General features: G+C 42.7%; 1 pseudogene; it reads right to left on the reverse strand.

The window, feature by feature from the left end:
- Positions 1-9016: 9016 nt before the first annotated feature.
- The window catches only part of LOC143639870 (DENN domain-containing protein 5A-like), a 45800-nt pseudogene continuing 40055 nt past the window's right edge, over positions 9017-14761 (reverse strand).

Below are 14761 nucleotides of genomic sequence, written 5' to 3' on the forward strand. Positions count from 1 at the left end.
TCATTACATAGGGTTACTGGGGATTGATCCCAGGGGTGCTTAACCCCTGAGCCACATCCTGGCCCTTTTTATTTTTTTATTTTAAGATAAGGTCTTGCTAAGTTGCTTAGGACCTCACTAAATTTCTGAGGCTGGCTTTGATATTGTGATCCTGCCTAAGCCTCCTGAGTCTCTGTGAATATAGGCATAACTCTTTTTTTCATAGAGGGGTAGAAAATTAATTTTGGTGGTTTTCCTTTTTATTTGTAACTTCAATATGGAGATCTCTCTCTCTCTTTACCAAAAACTGTTTTCTCCAAGACAATCCCACTGGGCATAGTCATGCATCAGAGCCTCAAATACTTTAAGGATGGTGGGGTCAGCCCAGGGGGTGTTTCTGCAGAGCTGTGCTGTGAGCACAATCTTCTCCACATAAGGAGAAAGTGGAGGATATGACCTGACAGAACCACCAACAGAGCTCCAGTTGAATCTGCCCATTAGGTGGGCATGGCCACAGGTGCCTGGCCTTGATTCACCTTGCAGACAGCAAGGTCTTGGTGGACACACAGTGGTCAGCTGCACTCGAGGGACAGTGGAATAAGGCATCCAACCACTGCACCCACGGGGGACATATTGGCCTGGATGGGGAGCTAACTGTTACTGCTGTTGACTGGTGACAAGTCCTTGCTTCCCCAGTGTTGAAGAATAACACCAAAGAATCATGCCGAGGCAAGGTCAGAGTAGAAATTAGAAGTTTATTAAAGGACAGCAGAAAACACTTCTCCCAGAGGAAGAAGGGGACACAAGAGGTGGAATCATGGAAGTGTGGTTGTCTCTCCATTTTATAGTTTCTTTCGGTGATGGAATGTAGGTGGGAAGGCCTGAGGGGTGGGACACAGGTGGGCCAAAAAAGTAGTCTGAGCAGGAAGGACTTCATTAACACTTCTTTGGGATGGACTTTGGCCTAATGCCTTTTCAGGACTTCATCAACATTCCATGAGTTGTCCTGTGTTTCCTGGAATCATTCTCAGCATGGCCTCTATTTTAGATTTCACTCGGTATTAGACCCGATTTACCTAACTACACTGACTACCTAACTTTAAATCTGGCTTCATAACCAGGCAAAATGACCCGGGTATTGTGAGGTCTTGCTCTTCTGCAGGGAGAGATGCCAAGGGAATTGGAGCAGGAAGCGGGAGAGGTAGCCTTCTATGATCAAGCCTGTGCTGTTTGGATGGTCACTGAAATGCCTACTAGACAGCCCCCTTTGCATACCCATCAGGCCCTTGGAGAGCGAGCCATGAGCCATCCGAGCATCAGTGCCAATCAGGTGAGACCCACGGCCTCCCTGACTGCCATGGGGTCAGGACCCTGTGGAGGGAGGAACACTGCTCGGGGTGGTGAAGGGAGGATTTAGACTCTTACCCCTTGCTGTGTTTAATCCATGAAGATGGCCAGCCCCAACAGGTCCACATGCTGCGCAAGGTGGGACATTGCATCAAATCAATGTAAATATTAAGAATGTTGGCAGTTGTTTAAATTTATTTTTAAAAGCAGCTGTACTGAGATAAAATTGATATACAAAGAGCTACACATGTTGAATACACACAATTTGGGGAGTTTGGGTGTGCCAAACCCCTGTTGATGCCATTACCACCTCCAAGTAACAGACGCATCTCCAGCACTTGTGCGGGCAGGGGCAGGTGTCTCTGTGTCTTGGTGTGTGCACCTGTGCAGGTGTGGGTGTTGGAAGGGTACTCAACAGGAGAGCAATGCTCCTGAAAATTTCTAAGTGAATGATTCCTTCTTGTTAACTACAGGCACAATCCTTTAGAGTGGATCTCTAGAACTCATCCATCTAAATTACCTGAAACTTTGTACATTAATAGGCTTTATTTTTAAAGCAGTTTTGGATTTATGAAAAAAGTGAGCAGACTCAACCATTCCTATAGAGTAACTTCCCCTGCAATTGCCCCTGTTATTAACATTTTGTTTGACTGTGCTGCATATGATACAAATAACGGACCAATTTTGACACTTTATTACTACCCAAATTACATAATTTATTCAGGTTTCCTTAGATTTTAACCTAATGCCCTTTTTTCTATTCTGGGATCCCATCTTACATTGATTTGTCATGTCTAGTCATTGTAATTTTTAATTCCAACTTGAGACTGTGATTATCTTGAAGATATCATAAGGTTATAAATTATCTCGCTATTAAGAAAACAGCAGGTATTGACATGAAGAAATCTGTCAGGGGCTAGAAGGAAATTCTCCTTCAAAGAATAGCCTGACAGTTGCAAGAAACAGCTCCCTGAGAGACATCCTGCCTGGGAGACATCCTGCAGCTACCTATATTCCTGAAACATCCTGCAGGATCATCAGACATCCTGCAGCTGGCAGTTTTACCACCCACATCCAGCAACTGCTGATTAGAGAGCTTCCCCATCCCTAGAATATAAATACCACTGTGTGAACAATAAAAGTTTGCAGCTTGATCAGAACTCCTGTCTTGCTGTCATCCCTACTGTCTCTTGTCCCTTTATTCTTCCCCACCTAGGTTCACGTTGATGTGTCCTGCCGGTCGGGACAGAAATCCAAGATCTCAAGAGAGTAGCACAAGGTAATTTGTGTCAACAGACTTATTTTCTTGTGTTGCCAGGGTCTGGCTCTGTTTCCTGGTACCTGGGGGCCATTGGCATGCAGCCAACAGAGCATGAAGCACAGGAAGGCACCTTGAGCCCAAGGCACCCAGGCCAGGGCTCAATAGCCGTCCACTCCTCCACTCACATGAATGTGTGAGAGAACCAGTGCATAGTGGAGCCTGGCGGTGGGGAGCAATGTGCCCCAGGGGAGGGAAAGAACCTGTGAGAAGTCCTCCCTGTCACATAGTGTGGGTTAAAAGTCCAAGAAGCTGGCTGAGCTTTTACCCAGAGAAAAGCATGGGGAAGGGGTTAGGGAAATCTAGGCAGGCATACTGGAAATTTTGGAAGGGGGAGAGTGCAGTACATTATGGGCACAGTGAGAGGATAGGCAGTGGGTTTGGGCAGGGTTGTGGTGGCACCTAGTAGGATTGGAAGATTAGCCAGATTTCAGATCATGATGTCTTGTTTTCTTATAGTTATCAATTTAACCTCAGCGCAATACGGTGACATTGGAGTATTTTAACCTGTGATTGATGTCATTAGCTTCATAATTAAGAATATACTGACTAGGTATAAGATAAACATGTACTAGAGACCTTGTGACCAGCAATGTGACTGCAGCATTGATATTGTCCCTGTTTTTCTGAAATAAACTGAGTAGTTCCCAAGTACTCTTGCCACCCCACAGAAAAGAAGAAGCGATGGTGTGTTAATTAGTTTGATCATAGTAATCATTCAACAATGAAATCTTCTATCAAAATTAAAAAAAGATATAATTTCTATTTGTCTTTCATACTCAATAAATATAGACAAACTGCAGAATATGAGGGTCACAGGGTAGAGAGTAGACTGGGAAGAAAGGACTGGATGAGATCTACCCAAGCAGGACAGGGCATCTGGGAGAGAAAAGATGGTAGAGAACAGATTAGATACATGACTATGGATGGAAGTGGGGTAAATGTCCTCTTCTGTCCCAGCACAAGGGAGTCACTGGCCCAAGTCCTACACTTCAAGAAGCCTCTCCCTTTGTGCTCTCATGGATCAGGATGGAATAATTTAGCCTTCCATCCCCATCTTCCATGGAAGCTAAAATCAACTCAATTAACAATGCACCACTGTTTCCTGGTACCACTGAGAAAAAATGATGCTAGTTGCAATGTTGATACCCTGTCAAATGCATGATGTATCCCATTCTCAATAACATTAGAAAGTGAAAGAATTTTTTCTAGGTAATTTACTAGAATACAGAATGGAATTCCATGGTCTTCTGTGTCCTTGGCTGGTGTCTCTGTAGCTAGTCTGTGAGTTCTGCCAGAGTGTGGACCACAGTTAACATTTCTGTAAAGATCTTGGGGCAGCTTTAAACCAGGAACATGGTAGTTGTTGCATAAAGATAGACTGAGCTACAAGGAGATGGTGTGGTGGGGAGGAGCTACTGCTTCACTGTTAGGAGAGCATTTTATAATTTGGAAATGAGAACTCTGTATATTGTTGAGAAAAGATGCAAAATATCAGTACGAACATGTGTTTAAAATAAAATTGAGATGACTTTAGAATTCTGGAATAGTTGCCATGTTCTCATACATTTTACACACAGCTTGCTATGTTAGCATCTTATAAAATTAGAGAACAATAGCCAAAATATTCATCATCATGTGCTAATAGTGACTGAATGACATGATTTTTTTGGAATTTGCTTTTCCCACTCTGTGCCTTTATGTTCCAGTATGAGCTGAGTCTCCTTAGGCTCCTGTGATATAGTATGCCATAATTCTGCCATTCTCACTCTGGGAGGTACTGAGTGCAAAGCTTTCCTGGGCCTTTGATGGTTCCTGATTTTGCAGCTGGGTGGCTGATGAATCACTATTCTTGTTTTACTGCAACACTGCATCAAGAAGTTTCTGTTCTCCATGGGTCTCCTGAGTGCTGAATGTATTTGTACTTCATTAGTGCACTCTTAGGAAGGAGTTGAAGTCCTTGCTTCTGAGCAACCTGTGAAATTAACAGATAAAGATTCACTGAATTTTAAATGTTCCTTTAAAAAATTCCATTTTATATAGATAATATCACAATCTTGGATAAAAATCTAAATTTGAGTGCTAATGGATTAAACTTAGAGTTTTGCTTCACTCCTTCAGTTATTCTCTGGTTTTGATGCCTCTAGTCACCTCAAAGAAACATAAATTGAAAAGACAAATATCCCCCTCTTCCCATTTTATTTTAGTTTGAGGGAAAGCTAAGTATGTTGTAGCATTAGAAGTGTGAAGAAAGCAAGGAACTGTCTGGTGTTTTTTTTCATTTGCTGCTTTTGGCTATTCAATATTTCAAATTAGCAAAGAAAAATAAATAGAACCTCAAGGCCTGTGCACACCCTAGGGAGCAGGCAAAGGTGATAAGCATTTGTAAATTTATTTCCCTTTTAAAGTGAATTGTTTGAGCCAGTGGATTTCTCAAACACAGATATTGATAACCATTCCAGGTTTTAGGTTCATGACACCATAGTTAATGGCCCCGGTTGTCAATAGGCATTACTTGCATTTTTTTTTCTACAAAGTCAACCCAGGAGGGAAATAATAGAAGGAGCCTCCTATTTAGCCTGACCAGTGAATACAAGGATTTATTTTTACATTGAAAATTCAAATTATTACCCTATGTCTAAATTCTTTTTGCATTTGATCTTTATTACAATGATGATGGTCACTGCATAGAAAATGATATATTCTCTGCAACAAGGCATCATTTGGGGTGTGATTTGAAACTCAAAAACTAAAACAATTCATCCATTTACAAAACTGAGATGAAACTATTTTCATAAAGTAGTTCTTACTTGCCTGGTTTAACCTACACTTCCAAATTTGTGCTCTTTGGTAATGAGAGAGGAGAGGAAGGAGGAGGAAGAGAGGATGAGGGACAGAACATATTGAAACTGAAGCTCTGTGCATGGGTCCCTCACCTTTGAGTTGTGGGCACCACTGGACTTACCTCCACCTCCTGTATTTTAACCTTCTTGGGTTCTGCAGAGTATCATGGTCTCCACTTGGACCTCTTCCTACTTTTAATAATCTAAACTCCATTTTCTTAAAATTCACTTTTTGTGTTTTACTGGAAAGTCAAACGTTTCATCATTTTACAATGATTATTCATGAAGACAAAGGAATGGAGGAGATTACAAAATGGCTAAGAAAAGATGAAGGAATTAGGTAATGAAATTGAGAACAGAGAATGACTGTCAGGCTACAGAGATTGTGTGGCCTGTGAGACCCTCTCAGCCTGCAGAATGCAGGGGCCAGAAACATCCCCGCTGGCTCCTGTACCCAAGGTGTTGGTCAGCATCTTTGCTGTTGGGGGTGGTGAAGTGGAGACTCGCCACATGGGCCCCTGGCTGAAATGTGCACTTTTTATGTGGATGTTGAAGTGTTCTTGGAGGAGACCTCATTTCCTCTCACTCCATTACTTTTAGGAGCAGGAGATGTTGCAGGAAGCTCCATGGTGATGGTGTGGTGTAAATCATGGTGGTGAGTATTGTTCTGCTCCATTGCTGTCCATGAGTCTTGGGTCCAGAACTCTTTCATGGACTTTAAATGTTGACATTTAACTCTAGGCTGATAGTGTTTTTTAAAATAAAGATTTCATGCTCTAAAGCAATGATTCTTTCTTAGAAATATATCTAGTGATCTCATTTCCAAATAGATCCCATGGCTGCAAAGGTCATGAAAGCCTTGGTACAATTTTAGGGAGAGTAGGCTCCAAATCCATCTTCCTCTGGCCTTAGAGAAAGGGTGATGGGTGGGTGAGAATGGTAGATTATTTTTGTCAGGGAAAACTGTGGTGTAAGTCTTCCTGTGCTGCCTCTGAGGGCAGGCATAGCTAAGGGACTGAGAAGAAATTTAGGTGGTAGCAGAGAGTTGATGCAGGTTTATTAAAACCTAGTTCCTCTGGCCCACATAGAGCTCTCATATTTAAGCATAAAAACTTAAGTGATGTTTAACAAGAACCTTCTATGAATCTGCCTCATTTGAGTAGAACACTGTGTGTGTGTGTGTGTGTGTGTGTGTGTGTGTGTATGTGTGTGTTTTGTTTCAGTCGTCAATGGTGATTTTATTGTAAAAGTACTGAACAGATCCATGGCTGCCTTTCTAATTGTCTGACTTCCCATGATCAAGTCTTTTGAAAGCTCCTTTTCCGTTGTTACAAATCTCCCCTTCACGGTTTCCAGTCTCCCTTCTCATGAAGGGCCTTCTGTTGGGACAGTGCCTCAGATTTCAGGCAGCTTCCTGGGGAAGATAGGAACAAACCTCTGTGTAAGAAACTGTGTAACCTGCAACTAATTGTGTGCCCGAGTAATCACAGCCACATGTGGCCTTTAAATCCCAATTAATGAAAAATAAAAATCTGTCCCTTATTTCCACCCAGTGGTCTCACTAGTACTGAGTGGCACAAATGAGGAGTGGTGATTACTGGATTAGCCAGCACCAGCCTTTCAGGCATCATGCAGGTCCAGCCAGGCTGGTCAGAGCATGGAACTTCTAGAAGCTCGGCCAGGGCAGAAAGCTCTTCTCACCTGGCTCTGTGATGTGCATCTGCTACCAAGCTGGCAAATAATCAAGCAATTTGCACTTGTCAGTGTGTTCATAGGAGTAAAAATTGGTCCTGAGGCCTAAAGGGCTCCTAGTTTGGTTTTACCCAATGTGCATGAGAGTAAATCCTCAGGCCTGATTAATGTGTTCTGGCATCTAGAAGCTTTTTGCAAAACAGCTGTTAGTCATTCCATTGCATAGCTTGGTTCATCTCTTCCATGGAATCTCCATCACTTCTCACAGGATGTCCTTCTTCTTCTCCTCCCTTTTCCTCATCCTCCCATCAATTCTTCCTCCCTTTCTTTATCTTTTACCCTCCCCCTCCTCCATCTTCCTCCTCTCATCTTCTTTGTTCTCTTCCTCCTCCTCCATTTTTTAGTCATAGACAGTAGAATCCATTCTGGTACAATTGCAAAATCATTGAATATGTCTTCTTCTAATCAGGAGACCATTCTTGGGAATGTGCAAAATGGTGGGGTTCATATGGTGTTTTTATGGCTAGATCTTCAGGGAAATGATACTTCTTCTCCCTTCCTGTGTTCTGGGGGTTTTGGGAGGCCTCCTCCTGAGGCATCCCAAGTCACATCCTTCCCTGAGTTCTGCTGTGTGGCCAAGTCAGGGGCCACAGGTTCTGAAAAAAGTCATAGCTGCTATTCTCTGGGCTTCTGTTTGCTTGACCTTCTTAATCCCATGTCTTAAATTCTTTGAGCACTGTTTTGACATGTGGTGGAATCATGCAAATCTCTCCAAATCCTGGGTAGTTGGAAGATGCAGATGTTCTCACATGTGAGATTTGCTTTAAGAACCAATGTAGCACTTTTTCTCTTTTGTATTTTGAGAAGGGAGTGGATGGGTAAACTTTCTAATTCTGCTCATTTTAGTTTTAAAAAACAAGCCCACATTTTATGTTCTTAATATTATGATGGGAATGTTCACGTAATCCCCAACTTGACTTTAATGATACAAAGTACATTATTTCCATTGCTAATGAGATGGCCATAGAAAAAATATTTTTGCTTAATACATCCAATTATTTCTCTGGTTGAATGGGAATTTTGCTGTTTTAGAAACCTTTTAAGACTAATAAGAGCCTGTTCCTCAGAGGTTCCCTTGCCTTCCACAACAACCTAGCATGAGCACCTCATGTGCTTCCTCATTAAATGCTTCTGGTTATAAATTTCCACAAAAGGGGTCTCCCTTTTGTCTTTCTCTATCAGCATTTAATTTCTTAAGAATGAAATTATCAAACCCTACATATGATTACTAGGTTTTTAAAAAATGTTTTCCCTCCTCCTAAATTATATTTTTCAGTCCTGGCCTTCATTAAGGGCCACACATGTGGTTTTGCCATGGAATTTGGACTATGTACTTACTTTACTGTTTGAGGGTTTTTCTTTGTGACATGAGGAGCTGTGATAAATGCAAAAGTGAATTATTTAACATATTGCCCTGCATTACAATCATTGTCAGTTGAGACTCCCTGAGCTGATGGGAACAAAGTGAGATGGAGACAGCTCTGCACACACTGTACATTCACTTCAAAGAAGAAGGATGGGATGGAATGCTATAGTAGGGCCATCAGATTTGCCAAATAGAAATGCAGTACTCCAGTTACATTTGGAGCTCAGATAGATAATGAAAAGTACTAGTGCAGCTCTCTCCTATGGGATATCTGGGGTGAACTTATAGAAACATTCATGCTTTATCTGAAATTCAAATTTAGTCAGATGCTCAGGATGTCAGCTTGAAACCCTATTTATGGTGAAGAAAGTCTTTGAAAAAAAATAAGAGCTTAATAAATATATTTTGCATCTACAGGGTCTTGGCAGATAGTTCAGGAACATGAATCTGTAGCCCTGAGAAGAAGGAGCAGGAATAAAACCAGAATACATAAGACACAGAGCTAAGGTCTGGGCTGATGTCATGTTTGTCATTCCTAACTCCCTCCCTCAAGGTGGGAGGTTCTGGACTCTGTGGGATGTGCAGCACCTCTTGAAAAACCAGCCTCTACCTCAGAGCAAAGCCTGTCCAAAGAAGGGACATGACCTTTGTCTTTGGAAAGACCCACAGAGCACTCCTAGGCACATTCTCACCCTGCTATGTTGTTTATCTACAAATAACAGGAGAGATCTGCTGTGCCAGGTGTCCCTGACTCAGTCAAGCTGGGTGGGGACCCATAGCAAACTCCCCAGCAGCCACCAATCAGCATGAGACAGAAAAATACCTGGGATGTCAGATGACTCTTCCAGTAGTTTATGGTGTTTGATAATATGTTGGGAAACCATGAAGTTCAGCATGTACTTCCCTCATGGTTTAAACCAATCAGTTCATAGAAATCCCCCTCTTATACTAACCAATCACCCCTACCCAACTTGTTCCTGCCAGTGAATGTGCTAATCATGTTTTAGAGTTGTTTTATGATTTTCCCGTGTTGTGTGATGATTTTCTAAAAGATGCTACAATATATGTGAAGTCCCTGACTTCCCTGAAGAGTGTATAAATCTGCTGCAAACCCTGGGCTCAGGGTCTCTCAGCATCACCAGTTGCTGGTGTGTGTGCATGGAGGATTGAGCTAGCTCACAATAAACACCGCTTTGCTGCTTACATTGCTCTTGGGGGTTCCAAATTCAAGCATTACACTCCTGTGCTGTGTGGCATGTGGATGGCCAGTGAAGGCAGTGGTTGGGACTGTCCCTGCAGATTCTTGGGAGACCTTGGAGATGGGAGCTCAGCTGTGCCTGGATTCCTGAGCCAAGCACCTCAAAATAAGTGTTTGTTGTTTGACATCACAGAGTTTCAGAAACTCTGTGGGGTAGAAATTGATGGGGATGTTATACTCGAATTTGGGACCCCCAAAAGACCACCAGAGACCAAGATCGATGTAAACACTAAAGATGTGTTTATTGTGAGCTAGCTAGGTCCTCTGCATGCACACACAGCAACTGGTGACACTGAGAGGCCCCAAGCCCAGGGTTTGCAGCAGTTTTATACATTCTTTGGAGAAGGCAGGAACTTCACATACATCATAGCATCTCTTAACAAATCATCACACACTACAGGAAAATCAAATAACAACTCTAAAACATGATTAGCACATTCACTGGTGGGAACAAGTTGGGTAAGTGTGATTGCTCAGTACAAAAGGGGTATTCATTTGAACTGATTGGTTTAAGCCAAGAGGGGTGTATATGCTGAACTACATGGTTTCCCAACATATTATCAACCACCATAAACTACTGGGAGGGTCATCTTTCATCCCAGGTATTTCCCTGTCTCATGATGATTGGTGGTGGCTAGGGGGTTCCTATGGATCCCCACCTAGCCTAACTGAGTCAGAGACAACTGGTGCAGCAAATCTCTTCTGTTATTTGTATATAATCAACTTAGCAGTGGGAATGTGCCTAGGAGTGCTCTGTGGGTTTTTCCAAGGACAAAGGTGATGTCCCCTCCTGGGACAGACTTTGCTCTGAGGTAGAGGCTGGTTTTTCAGGGACACACAGGGACTCTTAGCAGCCCTACATTCTAGGAAAATAGGACCTGTGAATCTCCACCACAGGCAGCACAAAGGACTTGTAGGATGATGTGGGACTTAAACAGTTATAATTTCTACAAGACGGTGTATCTCCTTGGTCTACCTAGGGTCTGGTGACCAGCTCAAACAAGCAACAGGACATTCTTAAAATCCCCCAGACTTGCTTTAATATCCTTTCATTTACCTGTTGTGAGAGAGGTTATGAGGAGAACTCAGCACTGGGTATCACACAAAAGAGCCCACAGCAGCTTATGATCACCTCTCCTCAAGCCAGAGAGGTACATAGGATGCTGACAGGCCACACAGGCTGTTTCCAGCTGCAGGAGACTCATTATGGGGATGATTCACAGGAGAGAATTCAGCCCCTCCAGCAGGGGCCCTGAGAGGCAGCTTTCTAGTGTGAAGAGGGCCAGGTGACCCTGTTCCCACTGGAAGATACAGCGAGTTTGCTGGAATCTTTATGCAGCTGCTGCCAGAGGGTAACAGGAGTTGGTTTGTGCTAGGGAGGTGCCTGGCTAGGAGACTGTCTCTGCAGGGACAGGTTGGAAGAGGGACTTAGGTTTAAGTAATTTGAGTTTTTAAAAAATTTCCCCAGATGTCAAGGTCACATAATATTGGACCTTAATTTTAGGGCCAATATTTTATTCAATGAATAAAAAGTAATTTTTGTGAGGGAACTAGGGTCATATTAGAAGAAAAAACTGAAAAGGTACATAGAAAATGAGTCACATGGGAATGTCCACCTCATTTGGTGGCTTTTGTGTTATTCCTTTTCCTCTCTTCCTGGTGAGCATTATTTGCATAACAAAACTCCAATCAACCATCATTCTTGCACATTTCCCGCCTTTCTCCCCACCCTAGTTGATTATTCACACTGGAATTCCTTGTGTACAGGTAAACATTCCTTCATCTCAATTTAGTTCAAAGCATGAAAATTACTGATGTGTAATTAATAACTGTTCTTCACAGGATGGTATGGAACCCAGTGTGATTGGGACAGTTGTTACCAGGAGCTGAAGGTCTTTTCCATTTTATAAGGAAGTGTAGAGAAACCCAGTGAAAGCCTGCAGACGCAGATGGAGGCTTCACTTTCCATTCTTCTAGCACATTCTGATTGAGTGTTCTCTGTTGCCAACAAGGATCTGGAGACCGAGGGAGAAGCATAGAAGCAACACTGCCTCCCCCGCTGGGATTTCTCTGAAACTCTATCCAGAAAACATAGTCAGCAATCCCTTGGTGACTGTGGAGGATGGGGCCTGGGCAGCACCCTGGGGATAGTCAGCTGAGCTATGGAGGACAGGGTCCAGGGAGGACCCCTGGGGATGTGCCCACCCAGGGCTGTTCAAGCCCCTTATGTAACTACATTTGCATAACCCAAATGTCATCCTGTGCTTAACTGATAGCTAGCTTGCTTCTCACCCCTAAGGCAGTGGGGATGCTGGGTAAATACCTGCTATGCAGTATTGCTTGGGGGGAGAATGGTGAAAAAAAAGTCTAAACACAAGTTTGTTTGTTTGTTTTTCAGAATACTTTTGATCTATGGTGGACATCATACAGATGCACGTAAAACCTACAGATAAGGAGAGTCAACTGTTTATTTTTGTCTCATAGCCTTATAATAAAGAAGAAACACCAAGTACTGTGGTTTAGATAAGAGGTGACCCCCAAGCTTGAACAGCCATGGCTTGTACAGCCCTGGATGGACACACCCTGGGGGCCTTTCCTGGACCCTGTCTTCCATAGACACTGAAGGTCAGCTTATTATCCCCAGGGTTGTACAGGTCTTTCCTCAATTTACACCACAATACAGGAAAGCTTAGCAGTGACAAGATTGGGTTATGAACCTGAACAGTGAATTAATCCTCTGATAGGGATTAACTGGGTGGTCACTGGAGGCAGACAGGGTGGGGCTAGAGAAGGCAGGTCCCTGGGGACATGCCATTGGGGTTTATATCTTTTCTTCCTTGTGCCATGTCCCCAGCTGCTTCCCTCTGCCACAATCTTGTACCATGATTTCTGCCTGACCTCAGGCCCAGAGCAATGGAGTCTAAGGTCTGAGACCTCTGAACCTTGAGGCCCCAAGCACACTTTTCTTCTCTAATTGTTCTTGTCAGGTTCTGGAGTCACAGCAGTGAAGAAGCTGACTACAACAATCTGCTGGCCTTTTCCTCCCTGCACCAGGATGACCTTCCTGTGCATTGCATTCTAGCCCATGACAAACAAAACACAGAAAGATTCCAGTTCACTCACTTTTGAAAAGTGTCCATAACCCTCACAAGGTGAGCCCACTATGTCACTCTAGGCTATGTTTATCTCTGTTTTTTCCTCTATCTCTCCTGTGCCCATTTCGTGCCAGGGGTGGTTGGTGTGAAATGCCTTCTGTGCCAGGTTCTCATCCAGCATAGCTTCTCAGGCTCCTGTGGGGGTTTGTTGTCCTCTGCATGTCCTCATGTGAGAGCACAAGGCATAGTCGCTGTGGTGAGGCTGCCTCAGACACATATCTAGCAACATTCCTGTCCTTTGCATTATCTCCCGTGTCATTGGTTGCTTTTTTTGTTTTCTGTGATTCAAAGTTCGTTGTCTGCCTTCCCCACTGAGAACCCACCCATTATCCCCACCTCCCCTCATCCAGCTCCAATCTCCTCCCCTAATCAACTGTCACTGGCTCCACATGCCCTGCCAGGGTGGCCCATCTGAAGGCAGGAAGAACTGGAATATAGTTCTATTTTTCCCTTGACATCCAAGAGCCATCAGACCTAGACAGAGCCCCATTTCACATCTTATTACTTGTGTACCTCCTTTCTGAGAGGGTCCTTAGTTTTTACTCTATATCCTCAAACTTTATATCAGCTAAAAGAGGGGAAAGCTTATGACATGGTTCCCACACCTGAATCTTAGTGCATTCATCATGGAGTGTGGCCTGTAGTTTTTTTGTTGACACACTTGGACTCAAAGAAAAATCTGCCTGCATTTTGTGTGACCACAAAAGTCTAGACTAACATATGTGGGATAAAGGGGAGTTACTGTTTGGGTGTCAGCACCATCTTCTGAATTGACCCCTAGGTACCACCACCAAATGACAAACTGGTTTTAAAATCTTGCCAAAGAGAAGCCCAGTGGGGTTCTGGATGTGTTTCATGCTGGCCTTTCAGGGCAGGCTTTGTGCTTATCCTTGTGTTTTGCAGTGGAAGGTACCCCCAAATTGGCTGTTGTGAGTGCATTTACACCAAGCATAGTAGGAACACCATACGTTGGGGCTCTTCTCTGCAGTTGCTAAACCTGACTGGAAAATCACAAACCAAGACACTCAAAGGGAAAACTGTTGTTGATCCAGAGAAAACAAATGTAGGATTTTCTAAACAAATTTGAGAGACCTGTTAATCTGCAGAAAAGCATAGAGGAGACACTTGAGCTCCCAATACTGGGCATTTTCAAATCTTTGTTTTGCCACTTGGTTTGAGAAGAGACAGAGAGACAGTGGAGGGAGGAGAGAAAGCAAGTGAGAGAATATGAACATTATGTTTTGATAATGAAAACATCAATTTTCCAATTCTGCAGTAGTCCAAGTGTCACATTAGGTTAGTTTGGGGTCAGACTACACTTAAATTTTGCATATATATTTATTAGATAATTACATGCACTCTCTGTGCCAGCTCACTGGTTTTAAAGGCTTTATGTAAAAAAAATTATATATATATATATATATATATATTATAGTGTGTGTGTGTGTGTGTGAGTGTGTATTTTGTGCTAATGTTTCCAGTACTCTTTGAACCCCATTTCTTTGAATAGCACTGAGTTAAAAGAAGAACCTGAAACAGTGTTTTTCATGGGGGCATTAAAACTAGGGATTTATAATTTAGAGATAAATAAATGAAATTTATAAAATTTTATTTTATTTTGTGATTTTTAAGAATTTCTAAAATAAGTACTCTGTTTGCTATTTTATTTTTTATACACTTAGCAGAATACTGACTAGGGATTGTTTCCAATTCTATAAATGTAAATCTTTTTCTTATACTTTG

This window comes from Callospermophilus lateralis (genome assembly GCF_048772815.1).
Source record: "Callospermophilus lateralis isolate mCalLat2 chromosome 11 unlocalized genomic scaffold, mCalLat2.hap1 SUPER_11_unloc_3, whole genome shotgun sequence".
In the NCBI taxonomy this organism is placed as follows: Eukaryota; Metazoa; Chordata; class Mammalia; order Rodentia; family Sciuridae; genus Callospermophilus; species Callospermophilus lateralis.